The sequence below is a fragment of the Hippocampus guttulatus genome, chromosome 22, assembly GCF_054856545.1.
Source record: "Hippocampus guttulatus isolate MCC_2025c chromosome 22, RoL_Hgut_1.0, whole genome shotgun sequence".
Classification (NCBI taxonomy): domain Eukaryota; kingdom Metazoa; phylum Chordata; class Actinopteri; order Syngnathiformes; family Syngnathidae; genus Hippocampus; species Hippocampus guttulatus.
The window spans coordinates 5,326,174-5,347,364 of NC_141282.1; the positions used below are offsets into that span (position 1 = coordinate 5,326,174).

The following is a 21,191-nucleotide window of genomic DNA, read 5'->3' on the forward strand; positions in this document are numbered from 1 at the left end:
ATGTAAGGGGCTAAACGGTACAAAGTGCAGATTTGTGTCAATTAAACAAGCCGATCATATTAGATTACAATTCTCTACATTGCAGATGTGGATTTTGACCAAAGAAAATGATGGATGTGATTGCCTTCTTGGCGCATTCCATTTTTCGAATGCCGACTGTCGAAAGGGACATTGGGATTCAACGCGACGGAGCCTATTAAGCAATCGGAGAGAGCGCTAACCGCTGAGAGTGGCGTCCCTTCGCTGGTGCTGGCTGAGGCTCTGAATTCATGACTCCCTCAAGCATGCAACCCATCAGCGCAATTCACTGTTTGCGTGGAGGGTGTGCCGATTCGTCAAGGTCGAGCATCAAGCGGGGGGGGGGGGGGGGGTATGTCAAGACAAACTCGCTGGGAATACTGATTGGGAATTTTGTGTATTAGAAAACCCCACCAGATTTCTTTTGGGGGGGGGGACAGTTTTCTTAATCGAGCAAGCGGGTGCAGATGTTTGCGTACATATTGTACACCTCCGATTACATACGCGAGAACAAAGCTTTTTTTAAGCAAATTAATAGTTAACCCTAAAAAACGCGACAACAAACAGACTATCGCATGAGTTACATTCATTAACGCAGCCTTTGCTTTTGTCAGCAGAATTTAGACCATAATCATGACTTGGTATTTAAAAAAAAAAAAAAAAAGTCTGGCAACGGATTTTGCAATCATGATGGACTTATTCAATTCCTGGGCCAATGTGGCAGCGACAAATGACTGCCATTACGGTGCCAGGCTCTCCTTGCACTTTGGCCTGAGCCTTCTCGCGCTGTGATCGCGCCGGGCATTCATCAGCAGGAAGATGAGACCCATTCGAGGAGGCGCCGATCATTGAAGCCACTCGCAAAAAAAGAAATCAGAAGTTCCTAATGCGCTAAGTGACCCGGAAAAGTTCACGCCACCATCCATTCGCAAACTCTGCACAGACGGGGGACTAAAAATAAATAAATAAATGTGCATACAGATGGAACGAGATGAGAAGAGTCCCTGAAGACACGACAAGGTCAAAGTGCGGACACAGATCAGCAAGTGTGGTGTATTACCAAAATGTCAACATCTTTCATGAGTGAAGTTTGAAAGACCAAAAGGCCTTCGATACCTCAGAGAGGCCTCAAAAAAAAAAAGAAAATCAGAGATGGAGAAAATTGGATTGTGAACCCAAGTTGGTAAGAAATTGCAAAGCCTAGGATGCGGACATCATGGCCTTGATATGCCAAAGTAGGATTCCAGAAAGTGTCACTGACCTTCCACCATTGAAACTTGACAGAGTCTGATAACCACCAAAGTCGATGATTTGATATTGAAATGGTTGAAAAATGTCAACGCTTGAAAATACAGGAGGCGCTATCCAAACCCTACGTGATTAGCGGCAGGTTTGTCTCCCCTTTTCTTCGGCAATAAAACAATACGGGCTTTTATCACGTCTCCGATAAAACTTTACTCGTCTCCTCGTGACTTTTCGCATGCCATCTGTTTGGAGCAAAAGCAAATGATGTGAGAAGAATGGCTGCGCGGGAGACGGGGCGCCAGCTAATTTCCCACCTGTGGATGCGCACGTGGAACGTGAGCGACAAACACGACTGATCAAGGAGCGAGTGTGAACTTTGGATATGGAAAAGTGGCGACGTTGAGGAGGGGGGGGGAGGTTAACGCGAGTTCACTGACGAGGCTGCCAAGTGTTAGGCGGTCGCGTGGGATTCCGACGTACGGGCGGGTCAGGACGACGCGCTCGGCCGGGCGCGCTTTGCGCATATGTTCGCGTAAACTGCGGGGGACGGCGGGCGTCGCGGGAGCCCACAAAGCCGGTGACGGGTTTAAGGGATTAACGGATAGGCCGACGGGAGGATATAGAAACATATTGAGGCAGTCACCTGGATGAATAAATCAGATATTATGAAGTACATTGTCATTTTTAATCTCCCATCCATCGTCTTTGATAAATATAGCCGCTAATCTACTCTCTCTTCGGCTCTTTTCCGTGTTTCTTTAATCCACATTGTCCCAGAAGTCAGCCCGCATTGTTGCACTCGGGGTATATTTTAGAGACATAATGGCAACGCGGCTGACAAGCGACGGGAAATAAATGGCAACAAGCAAAGCGGAGATAGTGCGGCGATGGAGAATTAAGGAGCCTTTGTGGGTGTAATGCCTGAGCGCGCTGGCAAACTCACTCATTTTACACGACTGGCCTTTTCAAGCTTTATCACCTCCTCGCCGACTTCCTTTCATATCCCGTTTTTATTGGCCGAATTTGCCTTTCGCGTCGCTTTGAAGGGCTCGCGAAATGCCGGTAAGACTGCGCGGGAGAAAATCGTTAAGCAAGTTTTTGATAATGTCAATGGCAAGAAAAAAAAAGGTGACCTCCTACTTGAGGAGGGGTTTATATACTTCCTGGTCAAGAGAACGGTGACCTAAAAAGCAACAGGTTTCTGAATTTAACATGCTGACCTTTTCCTTCAAGGCCCGGAACGGAGGCACCGACACCCGTGGAAAGGGCTTGAGCGCCAGTGAGGAAGTAAGATGTGAAGCCCATAAAATATGGAGGTGAAGGCTCACGTTAGCAACCGTGAAAGACATCGACACAAAATTACATTTTTAAAGGCCAGATACATTCTTTAAAAAAAAAATTAAAAATTCTACACTTGACTACTTATAGAAATACTTCATTAACTAAAAGGCGACTCGATTATTTTCTGATCAAGCGCCAGCACTGATTGTCACGCCAATAATTCACCCTGCCGAAGTCTATGTGTGGTCACTTTGCAAAACACGCCGCGCTGCGACCACGTAAAGTACCTGCCCCTGGACGGGTGACTCTCAGCATCTGTTTTGTGTGTCCCCCCCCGATGACGCGCCGGCTGTACTGTATCCGAAACTACGTTAGCCCGCTAATGCTAATAGGCTGCCCTTTTGTTCAAAGCAACGAGCCGAATGACTTGCAATGCTGTGATTGGCAGATCTAATATCCATGTCAAACGGCGCTCTGATAAAATGAACACCGGCGAGGAAAGGGGACGGGAGAATGAAAACAAGCGAGGGACACACGCAGCGGGGAGTGACCGGTAATAGGAAATGGCAAACATGATATCCTGATCGAGGTTTCGCTTTCAATGCTGTGCGTTCAGCTGACCCGGGTGGAACCTCAGCACCAATGCGGCCAACCGGAGGCGTTCGGCGGATGTGAAGACGTTCTAAGGTCAACTCCAAAGGCGCGAGCAAGCACGAGAGGGATAGAGGATCCCCCCCCGGCTCCACATCAGATGGAATTCAAAATGCAAAAGTAGGAGCTGTACATCCACGCCGAAGGCTTAGCTGTAGCATACACTCAAGCGGCTCCAGGCAGGAAACGAGGACAAAAGACAAGATAGCAAAAGGGAATTGCTAAAATGGAGTCGCAAAATAATCGGCTTTCGTGTGAAGTCATATTTCTAGTTTGCCGCCCGAGCGGGACGCCGCGTGAATCTAAAAACATTGTGATGGAAAGACACAAGGTGTGTCAGCGCAGTTCCGCGATTGGTTTTGACGAAAGAAAGAAAGAATGACTTCAAATCCAACCTACGACCTCAATTCTTTCCCTTTGCAAGTAAACCCCGGGAGTCTTAACACGCACTTCCCCGGCCTTCTCTTGCCGTACCTTCATGAACTCCTGGAAGGGTTTCCCATGGATCGCAGCGCCGTCGTCTTCATAAACCACTTTGATGTCCTTCGCATCTTCAAATCAGGTCCCCTCGATGACCCCCTTGAGCTTGGGAAAGAAAAAAAAAAATCACATAGAGAGCCAGGTGACTAGCAATGAGTTGTCCTGCCACAACTATGTGTTCTGAATGAAACCGATGCTGCAGGATCTTTTCAATGATCAACGTGCCAGTTGATCGTATGTATGCGCCACATTGAAGGTGGGGGGGAAATACTTCACACAATACTTTGCGCCTGAAATATTTCCTTTGTGGCGTTTTGTCCGTATCAATTCAGATATAGATTGCAGCCATTTAATCGTGCCCATTTTCACAACCGTGCAAAATTTTAATGAAGGCCGAACTAGCTTGCTGGTTTCTGATGCACTAATGAGGCTGACAAGCCCTCAAAAAATTGTACAACACTTGCCGATTTAAAGTTGCGTCTCTCTTATGACTCTTCGTGGAGGCGCACACAAACTATTTTCTCACCTGGTAATGAACTGACTCCATACGAACTCTCCCCCCACCCCCCCCCCCTCATGTAAATTACAAACCAGATGCAAAAGACGCCTACCGCGGCGTCACGGCAAAGAGACGCGGAATATGTAGAGCGTGTACGCGACGTGGGGGGGGGGGGGGGGGGGGGAATAATTCATGGGCTCAGATTGTGGGCTTGGAGAGCTGCCCGCGATGCTGCGTGCATTATGTTAGCAGGCTGTGGGCACATAAATCACAGCGGCGCGGCGCAGCGGAAAGCGGTCGCTGAGGCTGCGACTCACAAAGTACCTGTTTATAGGGAATGACAGTCAAACTCGGCCTCCGCCGCCACCAGACGAGCACTCAGCGGCTTAATGTCAGCGCAGAACACTAGAGAACAGAGCGGGAGCTTGATAAGGGAGCGGACGGATGGATGGACGCGCGGATGGATGGAAGCGGAATTAAACTTGAGAAGGATGGACAAGTGTGAGTGTGTGAGAGGTAGAAAAAAAAATAAGAATAAAAAATAATACCCAACTTGGTGACAGGCTGAAGTCACCTTCCCGCCTTCCTTTTTAATCCGCCGGCGCATAATCCGCGGTGGCGCGGTAGGAAAATTTAGATTAGTAAATAAATGCTTGATGTCAAAAATATGACAAGATAAACTTCCTGCTTACATGGCACCGTTCAAGCAAGCAAGCTACGGCCCAATGTACAGCGTGGCGGCGAAACGGCAACAAACATGAACCCCTTTTTCCCCAATTCACTTACTGCCGAGTTACAACGCCATCATCAAAACCATTGTATTCTTTTTTTTTTCTATTCCACCGGTTTGTTACTTTTACGGAAACCTTTGCAACCCTTAGCGCACGACTACGGCACGTTGCACCTTCCCGGGCCTTGTTAGCGCGAGTTTGGAAACCTGTAATTGAAAGTGGCAGAGAACGGGCGGGCTTTCTTGCGCTGCCGTTGGGTGCCGAGAGCGGCGCATGGTTGATTGCGAGTCGGAGGAGGCGAGAAACCAGAGGTAAAGGCGGCGATACCCTTTTTGACGGTTTGACACCCAATTGCCGTCCCGTACCGCGAGAGTTTGGAAGATTCTTACAACAGTGTCAGAAGTCTGCCCCCCCCCCACCCCACTCCAGAGGGGAAGGCTTAATGAAGACGAATGCAAGGAATCAATTTGCGCCATCTTGCCTCCATCTGGCCCAGACTCGATCCCGCGCCGCAATTAGCACCGCGGCCGAGAGAGAAATCCCCCGGAGCTCGATGCCCGCGTCTCCCGCAGGGCGGCTTCGGGATGCCCCGACACACAAGAATACAATCAGATGACAAGAACGGAGTGCGGAGTGACAACGTGATTGTTATTAAACTTGCTTCTTTTTTTTTTAAATCAAGAACTTTATTTTTAAGCTCGAAATGGTACCATGACTACGATTTTTCTTTTTTGTTCTACTGCAACTCATCGAAGCAAGAAACATGAATCTGAAGCGGGAGCATCCTTTAAGTTGAGTTTTAAAATCAATGAAGCCTCCGTTACTTCAAGACCTGGTGCCTAATCGATACAACTGTATTGATACGTTAAGACTGATTTACATTTCAGTTACCAAATTGTTTTGTTTTGTTTTTAAACTGATTGATCTTGACTCCACGTAGAACGTAAAAAGTATGATGGCATGTGTGGGGAAATAAACTCAGGTAGCCTAAAAGTTGACGTCTGGTACTTGTTGACTCGGCAGAAAGCGAAAACCAAGTTGGCTGTCTCCCAGGCGCACGCATAAATTCAAGCTGCCACACTCGGATGTTTCTTTGGCGCCGACTGCTTATTGACAACAAGGCTCCCCGGCTCAGATTAGCGTGATGCTAACAATTAAGGGCACAGTAATGCACTGCCCCGGGGGGGTCCGCCGAGACCGCGCGGCCTCAAGCGGAGGAACCTCAGAGTGGCCTGTGCATGCATAGCGGGGGAGTTGATCAAGAGGTTTACCGAGGCTGTTTGTCAGGAGAGTAAAAAAAAAAAAAAGACTTCATTAAGTGGGAAAGAAAGCAAGCGAGTTCATTATTTACTAATTGCTTGCCAGTACGCAGGCTACATTAATTATCCTCCGGCTTGGGAGGAAATTGAGAGCCAGAGGAGATTTGAACTCGCCAGTATCGAATGGAGGCAATACTTGAGACAAACAACACGGACGTTAATCCAGGTCAAATTGACATTTAATAAATATCGATGTAACTTCACCGCTATTCTCCAGCCACACAAAATGGCGTAAACCCCATTTGGAGTTATCTGTCGAGTAAATGCGGTTCAAATTTATTCAGAGAACCGCGACAAGGAAAGAAATCCTCTGAAAATGGCTGCTTGACTTCTGTCATTTCAGGCATGTTCTTTGGTTTTACTGTTATTGTACGTTGACTTGTGAGATTTTTTAAATGTAATTATTTTATATATATTATAAGGCGGTGATTCCGTTGAATTTTATGAGCTACTCAATTACAACTGGAGTGTGCACCGATTCCACAGCACGCCCCGCAGGGCAAGTGACTCACCTGTGGCACCTGTAGTGACGGACACGGTCTGCCAGCATGAAAGCCCCCGCTGCCCCTCATGCTCCTCAGCAGACACGCACTGATGCGTCACAGCGGTCGCGGCCTCTGGTGGAGGGGGTGGGCTGGCTAGCTGGGGGGGTGCCGCTCCTCTGTGCCTGTGTCAGCATGAAAGACATTTCAGCCAAATGTCAAGCACGGGCACATTTGCACACTTACACAGCACATTTAGTGCGGTTGCGTAACGCGTCCGCTAAAATATTGATCAAGGCCAGAGAGGACCGAGACAACGCACGGAATGCAGCAATCGGCGGCTTCTGACGGCTGCTGTCATGCGTTGTATGGAAACAAATGGTATCAAGCACCAGCGATCAAACCACGGCTACTCTTGAGGAGAATGCTTTCTGGAGACGCAGCGTGGTGGGAGCTTCCAAACAGAAGAAAGACAACCCCCCCCCCCCACCCCCACTTGATATTGATTTAAGATCACCGACCAAGAAGTAGCGACCGCATGTCGCCGCCCGGCAGAGCTGCGGCGCGCTCGCTCTCCAGTCAGTCGGCGCCAATTAGCCGTGGCTACTTGGAACCGTCAGCGCACATCACCTGCTCACTGACAATGTCGCTTACTAAACGGCGGGACGCACAAAGACGATTTCGCGCGGGGGGGGGGGGGGGGGGGGGGGGGGGGTTCCCGCCGACAGCTCCTGGGCCTTCGTCGGCAAAATTGAGGTGAGAATGCTTGCGTGTGTGTGTGTGCAAACGGTTAACTAATTGAGATCTGCATCTCTGCTGCCCCTGTCAGGACACAAGTGCAAACGGCACGCACACCATTCCCACCTCTCCTGATTCTTCATCATGGCCACATTTCTCCGTTATTTTCATGTCGTCTCCGTCATAGCGCCGTCACTCTCTCAAGTGAAGTTGCATCCCCCACTCCACCCCCCCCCACCCTCCCCTTCACGCCACTGCAGTACGCACGCCCATGGGTGATGGCTTCCCGCTGCGTGCGGTGCAGCGAGCCCCGAGAAGCTTGTCAGGCGTGCGCAGCGTGTCTGCAAATGCTGCATATAAATGAGGATTTCTTTGTAAAACCGCCAAGGATGCTTGTATAATGAAGCAAGGTCATAGTCTCACGAACCGCAAATGTTGTAAAACGCACGGGAAGACGGCTTGAAGAAAAACAAAAGGATGACAAAGAATCTCGACAGAAATCAAGGAAATTTTTTTTTTAGCAAGCACTAGCGACCCCCCCCCCCCGATCTTTGCTCTAGCACCGAATGTCTTCGCCGCTCGTGAGTCGAGATTCGGTCTCGAGAACTCTTGCTTTGAAGCGCACAGCACGTCAGCCATGTTGGAGTCAAGTCGATGATTGAGGGCTATTACGCAACGTGTGAATCGTTGCCGTCTTAAGTCACAACGAGCAAAGATATTGAACCCCCAGTGGCCCCTCACCCTGTTGTCATCGGAAGGTGAATGAGGAGAGAGTGTCAAACTGCTACGAGTATCTTGAAGATCGAAAAATGCAAAGCAGGTGAAAGCCCATTTACGACCTCTAGGCTGTTCGGCACTGCTTGTTTTTTTTTTTGTTTTTTTCTTTTCCGGAGCCTTATAAGCCTTACTGCTGTGACAGCAGCATAGCATAGCATAGTGCGGCGGCGGGTCTGCTGAAGACGTGCTTAAAAGTTTTAGAGGCATAGAAATACGACGCAGCAAAGGAGCTGACTGCCGAGCGATGAGCACCGCGGGGGATACCGGTGGGAGATTTGACAGCGGAGCAAGACGGGAGAAAGGGCAAAGTGAGATGCGGGAAGCTTCCCGATGAAGATTTCGCTCGCCGTGTGACAATTCTATTTGTTGCTCTCGAGCATATTCTAACGCGTCTCAGAATATTTACGGGTGGACCCTGGGAGTGTTTTGTTTACATCCCTTCCGCAATAACAAATAAGAGCGCCGCACGGCCGCGTTGCCTTCGAGCTGGCTCGGCAGGTTTGTGTTATAAAGCGCCTCGCCGCGATGTGCCGCAGCCCTCGTAATGTTTTAAGTCGGACGACTTTGTTTTACAAGGCCGGCGAGCTGTTTCGGAGCGCACCCATATTATTATTTCCTGCGCTCGCGGCGTCCCGTGTGACCTCGCCTTGTGCAGCTGAGTAATGGAGATTAGATTGCGATTGTTTCAAAGAATCCACACTTTTAGACAAGTCTTAGAGGATACGCCGAAAACACCAGCCGGGATCGAGCGCCTGCGGTTAGTTGAAGCAAACGGGAGGTCTCTTCCCCCCCCCGCACTCACCCGACGTGTTCATTAATCCTCTAATTGGGCTTAATTAGGGTCCGCCGCGGTGCTCGGCCGGGCCCACCACGTAGCGCTGAGTCATGCAAAAAAAACTCACCGGAAGTCTCTTAGGAAGCTAAATATGCAGCACACCTTTGGCTTATGGTGTCAGGCTGCATTCAAGTAGGGGGGGCGGGGGGGGCTATGATATCATTGTGTGGACTCTAATGAGGAGCGCAAGTCTAGCATTAAATGGAAATGATTCTTTGGAAGCAGTCTCACGATAACACTCGGGGTTGAGGAAAGAAAACAATAATGTTGGTGCTAGATGGGTCATCGATACTGTGGTGGCTCGCACGACACGAGAGTTTGAGCCACTCAACTGGGATCCGGCTCCTCACGACCCTAAACTGGATAAAAGGGATGGATGGGTACTCGGTAGGTCACCGAGAGCGCCCCCACCTTACAGTCTATATCAACTGGGATCGACTCCAGCAATGTACAATCCTGAACGGGGTAAGTAGCAGAAAATGGATCAGTGGGAAAATTGTACAGCGAGTACAAGATGCTGCCCGAAAGGGGGGGACGGGTGGGGGGCAATGAGCATATGCTGACTTCATTCCGGAACCTCTCCTCCTCTATCTGTCCTCTTTTGCCTCTCATTCCGCCCTCTAATAACCACGAGGGCTCGACAAGGCGGCGGGGCGGGGGCCAGCTCTGTTATGTAAGCGTGCTCCGGCGGCCCTGGCGGCTCAGAGGATGTGCTGACAGCATGCTTTCTCGGCGTCATTAGCGCGCCATCGCAGCTGGCTGGCAAACGGTCGTGGGGATGGGGGGGGGGGGGGGGGGCTGTAGCTTTGCACAGAATTTGGAAGAATACTGGCCGGTGACTATCATTATGTGATCTGCCGACGTGCGCTGCTCACTTGTTGTTTCAATTTCAACACCAAAAAGCAAGTGACGGCGCATAAGTCGTACGACCGTTTTTGAACGAGCAGGGAGACTATCAGGACCAAGTGCACTTTTTTTTTTGTAGATCAATTCAGCCGCTTCTTGGCCGTCCAGGTTAACATGGAGCTGTTGACTTTCAGTCTTTCTCTGGAGTGTGTTCAGCACAAGCAGCTTGGCAGTAGCTGCCATTGCAGCGGTGAAAGGACTCAGCCTGGCGAGCACTCTTCTCTTTGAGGAAATATCCGCGAGGCACCAAAACGCACGAAGCAGAGGATGCGCACAATCCCTTCAGCCTTAAAACTTTGAATGCCGAGGGAGCGGTTGGACCCTCGCCTCCAAGTTTGGATAGAAATTTCGGGGGCGGGGGGGGGGGGGGGGGGGGGCAAATCAGGGGAGCGGAAACTGTTCTGCGGTCGAGAGGATGTCCGGGGAGCGCTGCTGCGCGGCGGCAACGAGCGACGGGGTGATGGGTTGACAAATTTATGGCTTTGTTTATGCCATCAGAAGCCAACTTCCATTCCTGTGATTGCGCCTTCCGTTTCTCTCCGCAGGAGGGCGATTTTCAATAACACTGTAGTTATGTAACACCCGTTAAATTGGCACCGGGTGTGCGAGTGTGTCGGAGTGGTCTGCGCGCGTGTTTGGCATCCTGCGCGGATCGAAAAAGAGGCTTAACTTTGATAAGCCACGCCCATATTTGGCAGCTCACCCTGGTTCAGTGACACAGTTTCATTGCCATTCGCAATCCAACTGGCTTTGTGTTTGTGTTTGGTTTTTTTTCCCCCTTACAGCATGTTTGCTCCCACCGCTGCGGCAAGCACAGCCGTAAAGCCAGTCCAATTCATCATTTCAACCGTCAAGGCAGAGGGGATCGATTTTGACTTTACAAGTGGACAATGGAGAGACAGGTGGCAGGGAGGAGACACCAAATTGGCAGCGCGGCTCATCACAACAACATCCCTTCTTCAAGTGGGAGACAGTGAGAAACGCAATGATGGGAGAATTGAGACGGATTTGCCTCCCCCCCCTGAAAAAGCGCTCACCCCTGAGGCGGGAAGGTGGCACGCAGAGAATGGATGGCGCACACTGTGCGAAAACGTTACACAACCAAACGCTCCCACTTTGCCTTCATTACTCACATTTCTTTCCTCATTTCACTTGTTTTGGAATGGGGATGAATCTTTTTTTTTTTGGTAGAGTGATGTCTATATAGTTGAGGCTTACCGTCGCTTGGAAGTCAAGGCTGCTTCCGAAATGTCTTCCACTGACGGCTGGGCTGAAATTTCCTGCAGGAAAAAAAAAACAACCAGTGTTAGGTTGTGTGCAATTTGGCCACCGGGGGCAGTATAATACAGTCACACAGGCGCAAATGAAGAAGACTTTTCCAGCTACTGTAAGTGACTCAATTAAAAAAAAAGGGGTCATTATCGAGGAGGGTGGTCGCATTTTTAGTCCATGTTATATTCTTAGGTAATATGACACAAACAAAAGTGACAGTTGTGCATGCGTGAGCGTCTGCGTTTGGATGGGCCGCCGAGACGACTTGAAGTTTCTTCAAAGCGACTCTCGAGCCGTCTTGCAAACGCGTTGCGCCAGAACACCCCCCTTCTCTTTGCACTTTGGATGCGTGGTGGTGGAGGCTGGTGTGGCCCAAATGCACTGCGCCGACGCTTTCGGTCTACACTCTGTTTCGTGTGTGTGTGCGTGTGTCCACTGAGGAGTCTTGACAATGACAATGCACATCAAGCGGAAGCCTGCAGCCAAATGGCCAGCGTCGCGCCTTGCCCGCTTCGTACGTGGACAGCTAGGTGCACACACATACACACACACGCACGCACACACACACACACACACAGTGCAAGAAGTGTCACAGGAAGTTGTGCTAAAAGTGTAGCGGATACATGCCGACTCAGCGGCCTTGAAAGCATTAAGGGCAGACAGGAGACGGGCCAGCGGCGGGGGGGGGGGGGGACAGAGAAACAAGCTAATGGTATATAAATCAAGTTGCTCCTAAATAACCTTGAGGTTAAAGTAAACAACAGCAAAAAGAAAGATAGCCATGCTTAAAGTCGTAATTCAAATAAATATGCAGGTCGGTCGAATGTACTTTTTTTTTTTTGCATCATTACACTCCATCTATAAATTACTTAAAGTTTATGTACTGCGAAAATGTAATGTCACAAGCTACGAATGACGTTCAGATATGGATGGGTTCCATCAACTCCCCTTCCCAGCGGAGCGGCTCCGCTCTTCAGCGCGTTTTCGTCAATACAGTTCGACTGGAAATACCAACGGGAATCGGCAAGGGTCAAGCCGACCGGGCGGCGACACGTCGACACACAAATGATGATCATGCCGCATCGATTTGTGTGCGCGACACACAAACAAACGCCGGTTGGCTTCGACGCCGGCTGGAGGATCAATGAAAGGGGTCCAGCCGGCGGCCTGACAAGGTGGGAGATATCGAGTGGGAGCGACCTCTGATCCCGACGGTGGAGACGGAGCCTCTGGGGAGGAGGGGGAAATGGAAGCGGGAGGCGGGGACGAGAGGCGGGAGGGCTCTGGCCTGGCAAAAGGTATCAGGAAGGAGAGCTATGATGGGAAAAGAAGAAGACAGGGGCGGGAAAAGGTCTCTGAGGCGAAAGTGTGAGAGGCGGAAGAGGGAGCGGGAAAGGTACATGAACCCAGCCGTGTGTGTGTGTGTGTGTGTGTGTGTGTGTGTGTGTGTACGTGCGCGCGAGTGATTGTGTTGTACTATGTGGACCTTTGTCATCTTCTCAAATGCAGGTTGACACGACGAGAAAGGCGGCAAAAAAAGCTGAACTAGCACATTCCGCATTGAATTTAGTCAGAAAGCACACTCAGAGCACGACATGACTAACTGAATTTAAAAAAACAACAAAAAAACAAAACAAAACAAAAAACGCAGTGGTTTACACTCGATTATTAAAGATTACAATTTTAGAACTCCAAATGGTTTAATCATAAAATGGGGGCCAGTATAATTCAGGCATACAGTACAGCAGTCATTGTAGTCATTCTTTGCAGTTGATCAAGAATATATCCCCGCGAGTACTGTTATATAATTTGTCGACATGTTTTTTTTCTCCATTGTCTGTGTTCAAATAGCTGTTATAAGGGTTGCGCACCGTGACATGGATGCAATTTGTTAGCGCGTCTCTTAACAGTTAGCATGAAGCTACTTTGGCAAAATTATTTGGTTGTTTTCAATCCAAAACATTTTTTGATTTCCTAAACGTTGTCGCTGAACTCCAAAATGACCTCTCGGACATTCCGTTTTGACAGTTCGGCCGCAGGTATAAAGTGCACGATGAATACATGAAATATGCAACGAATAAAAGCCAGATTGTTGTCGCTAAAAGTATGACGGATTGTAACGTTTCCTGGGAAGTGCATTGCGTCTATAGGAGTCTGCCTCCCTACTGCAATGCAGAGAATCTGCCCCCCCACACCCACACACCCCCAATCCCGCTCCCTCTCCTCCTCCCTGCACGAAGGCATTAAAAGATGGAAGTGTGTCGATGTACGCCCACCTCCCTCGCCTCGTACGTGACCCGTGTCGGGGTGCACGTCAGGCACGGCTGACGGCGAATCCAACTTAACGAAGCATTTATTCTATGCAAAATATGAACTATGCGCAAATGTACAGGTGTGTGCTGCGGCAACAGCTGGACAAAGGAAATGATGCTTGTGTACGCGCGTGTGCGTGCCGAAGGCGGTTGGATTAAGATCCAAGTGAGGCCCGAGATATCTCTATTTTCTTTTAAATCATTAATTAACCCTTTCAGGGACAGCTTATTATGTTAGCAGGTTAAAGGGTACTTTTTTTAATTGAATACTTAGCTGGATAACATTTTTATAGCTCAAAGGAGGGGGGGGGGGGGGAACATAACATTATTTCATCAGTAAAGGACAAATTGTTTACCTTCCTGAGTACCACTGGACAGCCACCGCACATAAACGTAATTGGTGTCCATGATGCAAAGGCAAGCCCGACAATATGACAGGTTATTAGGCCGGACGGTTTGGAATGACAAACATTATCCCCCCCCCACACACACACACACGTGATAGCAGCTAAAAGCTGTCCAACATGTGCCAACAATTACATAGAAGGGAGACATCTGACAAAAAATGAGTAGCAAAACCACTCATTACCGAGATGAACCATCCATTAGGTGGCTTTTGACAGCTGGCGGCCCGTGAAACGGATCAATGCGACGCTTTGGACTTTCTCCAAGGATCACTGCATTGATGAGTATGTTGCGCCATCACTTTGCGCCGCGCGTTATCATAAACGGCGAGCTCATTAGGACGCTTGTGTGTGGAAACCCACGTACGGCGGGCGGGGATGCATCATCCTCCCACCGTTTATCCCGCTGACGGCTATCGACGGGAGATCGCGGGACAACCGCCTCGGAGCCGCCTGGAGGTATTTGTCCAGTTGGGGGTGATGGCGATGATGCTAATCGCGATTGCTATTGTGAAATGGAGCTCAAAAGATACCACTTTGCACTTTTCGACTGTAGTTTTGTTTTTGTTTTTTGCTTGAGTGTGAGAATGAGAAAGTACAACTTTCTTCTTTCGCTCTCTTATGTCGTCTTATGGCTTGGCTGCAAGACATTTTTGTTTTTCCCAATTTTTAAGGAAGACAGGATATTTCGAAAAACCAACCCTCACATTGAGCAAGTTGGACACAAAACAAGAATAATCTCCCTGGCTGAGGTAACTAATGCTATACATCACCAGCTGTTTTCTGCAGCCCCCTTTCACCTCTCAAAACGTCCTCGTTTTCCCCACCGGCTGGCTGGCCTGAGGCTAAAAGGGAAAATGAACTGTCGGGCTCTCCGGCCGCCGCGTCTGCGTGTCATTCTGTCTGCATATTAATAGAACTCAGATAAGCGAGCGCTGAGCGCTGAGCGCTGAGCGCTGAGCGACTCGCGCGGCACATAAGACATATTGATCGCCGCCGAGCGGCGGGGGGGACAAAAGGGCACGGGGGGGAGGCGGAAGGCCTTCCATCTGGAAGGATGCGCAGGGGAGGAAGAGGCGATGACGCGCCATCCTTCACTTCATTCGGTAACCGCTCGCTAATGAACAAGATGGAAAGAGCAGGGTTGCAAATGGAAATTGGATAAGAGTAATTGGACAAGAGTGATAATACTAATCCTGCACTCGCTGCCGTGTGCATAAATGGGATGTAATCCTTTGGGTCGCTAATGTTTGGGACCACAATGGTTGTCATTTCCTTAAGTGTGTTTTAACGTATGTGCCAAAGAATACGCGAGCCGTTTAAATGTGCCAATGTAACGCCTTAAATAGTCACTTTGATCGAATATAACACCTCACAGCTTACAAAAAAAAAAAGAAAATAATTTAAGAGGCAGAACTTATTTGAGACGACGAGGCACACCATTGCAAATGCTGTAAAAGTGATGCGCAACCCCTTTTTTTGTTCTTCCCACAATTTAACATCTGTGCTTCAGTGGCCTGCAACCAGTCCTTGTAAACAAAGCACACACTTGTGTCCTGACCTAAAAATGTCACTTAGCCAGCCAACCGGAACACGCTTTTTGTCTTGCGACATCAACTATTTAAGATAAACAAGGTCGGCGCGTTTTTGGATGCGAAACTTGCTTGGAATACTAAAAGATTAGCCGGTGGATTTCATACCAAAGAAACGTTTTGTTTTTCCCTGAAATACAACAAACTTAAAAAAATAGGAGACTGCGTATTCTTTTTGAGATAGGACGCATTGCCAAAACTGCAGCTTATGAGTTAAAACTTGATTTTGCATTATGAAACACAATAACATGTTGGAGTTGCAATCCTCTCATTTTACTGTCGTATCCGTGAGTTGGGAGTGTGTCGGGCTTTCAAAGGCGGAGTGACTGGCTCAGTGAGTGACGTGGGCGTCAGAGAAAGGGAGCATAGAGTTGGCTAGCTGTGAACTGGCTAACGTGTTGAGTGACTTGTGGCCATCAGTGGATGAACGTGCTAATTACGTGTTAATTTTTTTTGAGTTTGATTATGCTTCGGGCGTTTTATTTATTTCTGTTTTTAAAGAATTAGCTGATTTATCGGATTCATGGTTACAGCTCGACACACAACTACAAAAGCACATGGCTGTTCAGTTCGAATCCTTACCTTAAACTCTTGTCGACAAAATCACTTGGAGTCAATCCCGTGTTTTGGTTGGTAGTTGATCTTTGTTTTTGGGTGGCGACTCTCCTTTTCTCTCACAACTTTCATGGTTTCCTAAGAAAGCCAATACATACATGATTTTATTATTAATTCTGAAAGAGTCAGGACAGCAGTAACAAAAAGCCTTTAGCACTGTAGAAGGACATCGCTGGGCTATGACCAATTTTCCTTTTTTTAACGTAATGGAAATAGTTGTATGGTTCAACAAGCACAATCAAGCCTCGACGTTCAATTTGTGCTCCCCCCCCCCCGTGCCGTGTCGGTATCCAACACACACACTCACTCATTTACGACCCCTGGGACGCCCTTTCCACTCTCAGCCTTTTTTTAATCGCGGCAACTAGCGAGAAATAATTAACGATTAAAAAAATATATATTAAAAATGTCGAGGGCAGAGAGAGCCTTGAATTGCAGTACTTTTGGAAAAAATGCTTAACACCTGAGCTGGCGGTTAGATTTCAGGGACGAATTGTCTGGAAGACATTGTTCCAGGTGTGATGTCAGAGGGAAGTAGCCGAATGTGGGATGTAATCATTTCCACACGCCCCAAAGGAAATCATCATTCCTGCGTCTCAGTGTACTGTACGTCTCCAAGCAGTCACAGTCAAGACTGGAGAGGGGGGGCACAGATGTACACTCCTGAGCACTCCTGCCCCCTGGTGGTCATTGTCAAGTGAGAGCCGCTTGTGCCAAGTAAATATGGAATAGTAACGATTGAAGGCTGTTTCTGCTCATTGCACCACCTTTGCCTTCCTAGGGGACGTCTCAGATCTTTGCCCTCATTTCAATTCCAAAGGACGGGATACTAATCAAGATTGTTTATTTACAAACGCAAGAGAACTGAGAAGTTTTGATCGGGAATGAGAGACGGATAGGGAGGAGGACAAATTCCCCAAAGAAACTCGTGTTGTGTCAAACAATAGTTTGGATTTGTATTGAGCCTTCTAAAGGCTTCACAATAAGCCCTGGTAGTAATCACACATTTTACATTCTATATTTGGAAATCTAATATAGAGATCATCTCATTATTTTTTTAACATGTATCATTAAAAAACAACATTTCCACTTGCACATGCTGTAACACAAACTGATTAGAACATTTTCACAGCTTACTTTTAGCTAAATCAGAATAGAGAATATGTAAAGTTGACAAAATAATATGTAAACCATATTTTTAAACACAACAACACGTGTACATAGTGCCTTTCAGAGCACCATATTCAGAAGCAGGATTAACATCCCAATGTACAAAAACACTACACATCATGATTTCAGAAATTATAGTCAAAACATTCCATTTATATATTTTTTGCAGTAACTGGTCTTTTTAGGAAATGAAGCATGCAAACAAACTTGGGAGTAATGATTCGGCTGTTAAAAACCCCCCAATGGAAAATAGATGTGTGAAGAACATTTTTGAATGAAAAATTGAAAAAAAATGAATGGAAAAAAAAGACTGCTAGTAATCTATATCTATTGTATGTCTACAAAAACGAGGGACTTTTGATGTGTAGTTGCCGTCATTGGCCAGCAGATGAGGCAAATGGAGCAGCGCTGCCATAAGGCCATTGACCACGCTCCAGATTTGTATTTAAAAGCACATCATTACTGACCCATAGCCCAATCTTGGCCACATTACAACAAATATAACAAACATTTATGCGAGGTAAAATGCATCATTATCCAGCACCGCCACGTATGGGATGAAATTATTACGATTTTTAATGCGTTTTGGCACTCTTTCACAATGGCGACTGGCGAGATGAGGTGATTCGAGCTCTACCTACCGACAATTAAAGACAGCGTCATGTGTGGGGCCATAAACACTTCAAATTATCGAAAATATACATGCATATAAGTTAAAAAACGTTACTGTGCTCAAATAATTTGTTTACATACCGTCGCAAGGTGTCCATTCTTACATTCCAACAGTACTCAATTGCATCGCGACCTTCGGTCACTTCCGTGATTGTGGGCGTGGCCTAGGTTTTAGCCAATACAATGGTAAGTTAACTTTCACGACATTTTGGTTTTGTACAAACGTTCGGAGAATGTTTTCAAGTTACCATGAAACAATAAATTCCTTAAATTGTAACCAACTAGCAGCAAGTTATCAGAAGGGAATGCTTAAAGTGGCAGTATACATTTGTGTCACGTGGGAGCTTGAGTTTCTACGAATCTCGCAGAGGGAATAATTGTTGAACTAATCATTCAAACACGAACCTACGCTGAAATGTGAATGATTGGTCACATTAGCGATAATTTACGAAAGTATTTAGATTCATTAGGTTATCTGAAGGCTGCAGTTTTCCCCTCAGTAGGAAATTAGTTAAACTCACTAAATCAATTAACGGCAATATAGTTATGAATATGGCGGATTTAACGTGGTAGTACATTTTTATGCCACACGGGGGAGGTCTTTTGAGTATATCGTATATAGTGTATACAACTGTATTATGTACTTCATTTTACTAATAAAAATATACATGGCTTCAGAAATAAATAGAAAACACAAAGATATAAATAAATAAACCCGTACCTCACGTGTTTAAATGAATTTCCTTTTATGTTTTAAACGTTTAGACAATGCTGCAACATGCATTTTGGGCTTGAATAAGTCATGACATGAAGAAAAAGCTACAACAATGGAAAATAAATGAAACTCTTATAGAAATTGACATAATAAAACAACCTCCAAAAAAGAGCCCCCTCCCTTCCCCAAACTCTCTCTCTTTTCTCTCTCAGCCTGGGGTTTGAATTAATGTGTTGCTATTTTTAGCTCTCCCGTGTTTCCAGGGGAAACCTAATGACGCAATGACGTCAATGCAGGTCACCAGCAAGAAGCAGCAGCAGCAGACTAGAGGAATTGAGTGTCCGGAGCTTCCTTTCTTTCTTTTTCATATTGCATCGAGGAAGAAGAGCAGTATGAAGAAGAAACACGATAACGAACGGTAGGTTGTGTGAGAGCGCGAGTGGTGGTCGCGTTGGTGTTGGTGGGGCGCATGCACCCTGACTGCTGCACGTCAGTGGGTACCGCTCAAATTCTTCCAGGGATTTTTTTTATTTTCTTGACGTCGCAACACTGGTGACCACATGCGAGGTGACAGGGTGAGCATCTTTACCATTATCGTCAAAACTGCATGAACATCGTATTTCATTCAGCGCGGTCGCCGTGCGTTCATGTGAACGTTGGCGCGTGCACGTTACATGAAGGCAACAAGTGCCGATTCATCCCCGTCGTCTTGCACGCGCGCGCGCACACACACACACACACACACACACACACACACACACGCTTGCTCGTGTATTTCCCCCATCTCTGTCACGCGTGGACGCGTGTGTTTGTTTTCTGGGCGTTCACCACCACCACCGCCGCCGCCGTTCAGCACCACGGACAGCTCACACGTCGTGCGCGTCACGCGTGCATGCGCGTAGGTGGACGAGCTCGCGGGGCAACGTGCGCGCCGTTCTCGATTTTAATGGGGAAATATACATGGAAAAGATGAAGACGTGGCACTATAATACCGCCCCTCCCCCACGTATGACGCACATGGTGAGGTAAGTGTGGCGGGTGCCTCGGCGTGACGTCACGGCCACATACAAAGACAAGGACTCCATCATGTCCTCCACATGTGACTTTTTTAAAGCTATTAATTCACAGTATTTGTATTATGGTTGGTGTCCCGAATAGTCTGTCCTTTAAAACTATTATATTCGAAACATCTCTCATTTTGGTGGTCCAGATGTAACTAACGGTGTTCATGAAGATCTTGCAGCCAATAAACTTACCAAATATAGTTCATCGCCTAACAACAAGCTAAATTGCGATTTTATACGTGGCTCGCCGCCAGATAAAAGTGCCGTTCCCAAATACGGTTTCTCCCCAACATTGAAATGACGTGACCAAATATGGTTCCGTTCACCCTAAAAAGGGCCACATTATGATTACTGACTGAAAGAGATATGCTACAAAATATGTTCACAAGTCGAATCAAGGTCGATATTAAGCTGAGAAAGGACCGCACACACGCGCGTGCAGGCACACACAATTTCCAGGGAAAAATATTAAATGTGATTCCGTTCGCAATAGTCGATGAAGACCTGTTCCCAAATGTGGTTCCTTACTCCCCAAAAAGCTATTACCTGATAAATGACATGACCACATATTTCCACCCCCGAAAAAGTATTGTTACGCGACAACGAATTGTGTTCCCAAATATGACTGCTTGTTTGACAGAGGTTAGCCAATAAAGAGGTATGACACGAAATGTAGTTTCATGCCTGATGATGTATGACATCACAGACAAAAGACTGTTCTCAAAAATGGTTCTGAGAGACCGTAAATGGTTCCACTTTCAAAGGTCGACATTAGGCAAAAAAGTATTGTTGCCAAATATAATTTGACTCACAATAAAGATCTGATCAAGAATTAAATTACGACATGGTGTTCTTGCTTGATAAAGGACGATGGTAAGAATTGTAGCAAAATGTGGTTCCATACTAACCTAACGTGGTCAAAAAAGCACTCAACGCATTGTGTGTATTCACTCAAATGTACTTTTACTTCAACTGTCCAGGTGACGGCGGTGGTGAGGAACCAGAAGAGCAAGCGGGGTACAAGTTTGTCCTGCGTGGGTCTTTTTGCGGTCTGGGCTTGCTGTTCCTAAGACAGTAGCCAGGAAGCCCTTACCCCAAAAAGTATCTGCGCCGGACCAAAGCGTCAATGTGAAAAAAACAAACAAAAAAATTACTTTTCCCCAATACAACTGTGAGCATCTGTTCGTCAGATAAAAGTATCAATTTAACCTTGCAGGTCCACTCGGCACTGAAGAGGGAATTGAAAATGTTTTTTTAAAAAACACCACACGCACAACTACAAACGAAACCCGCATTTCTTGGATTATATACAAGTAAGATCCATCGGTAGCGGCCTCAGGTGGGACACTCCCCCCTCCCCACACACACACACACACAAAGTGCAGAGGTGCCGGGTTCAATTCTATTTGCGGC

General features: G+C 47.3%; 1 protein-coding gene across 5 annotated transcripts in view; it reads right to left on the bottom strand.

Moving 5' to 3' along the window:
- The window catches only part of impdh1b (IMP (inosine 5'-monophosphate) dehydrogenase 1b), a 97,081-nt gene that overhangs the window by 50,719 nt on the left and 25,171 nt on the right, over nt 1-21,191 (bottom strand). For 3 of the 5 annotated variants that reach the window (XR_015099384.1, XR_015099383.1, XR_015099387.1), the window contains exons 16-19: nt 16,125-16,235; nt 11,181-11,242; nt 6,737-6,891; nt 3,670-3,780 (exon numbers count right to left, since the gene is read on the bottom strand). The gene's annotated coding sequence lies outside the window, so the exon portion shown is untranslated. Of the gene's footprint in view, nt 1-3,669; nt 3,781-4,498; nt 4,580-6,736; nt 6,892-11,180; nt 11,243-16,124; nt 16,236-21,191 lie in introns of all 5 variants that reach the window. The other 2 variants (XR_015099385.1, XR_015099386.1) reach the window with 2 other exon arrangements.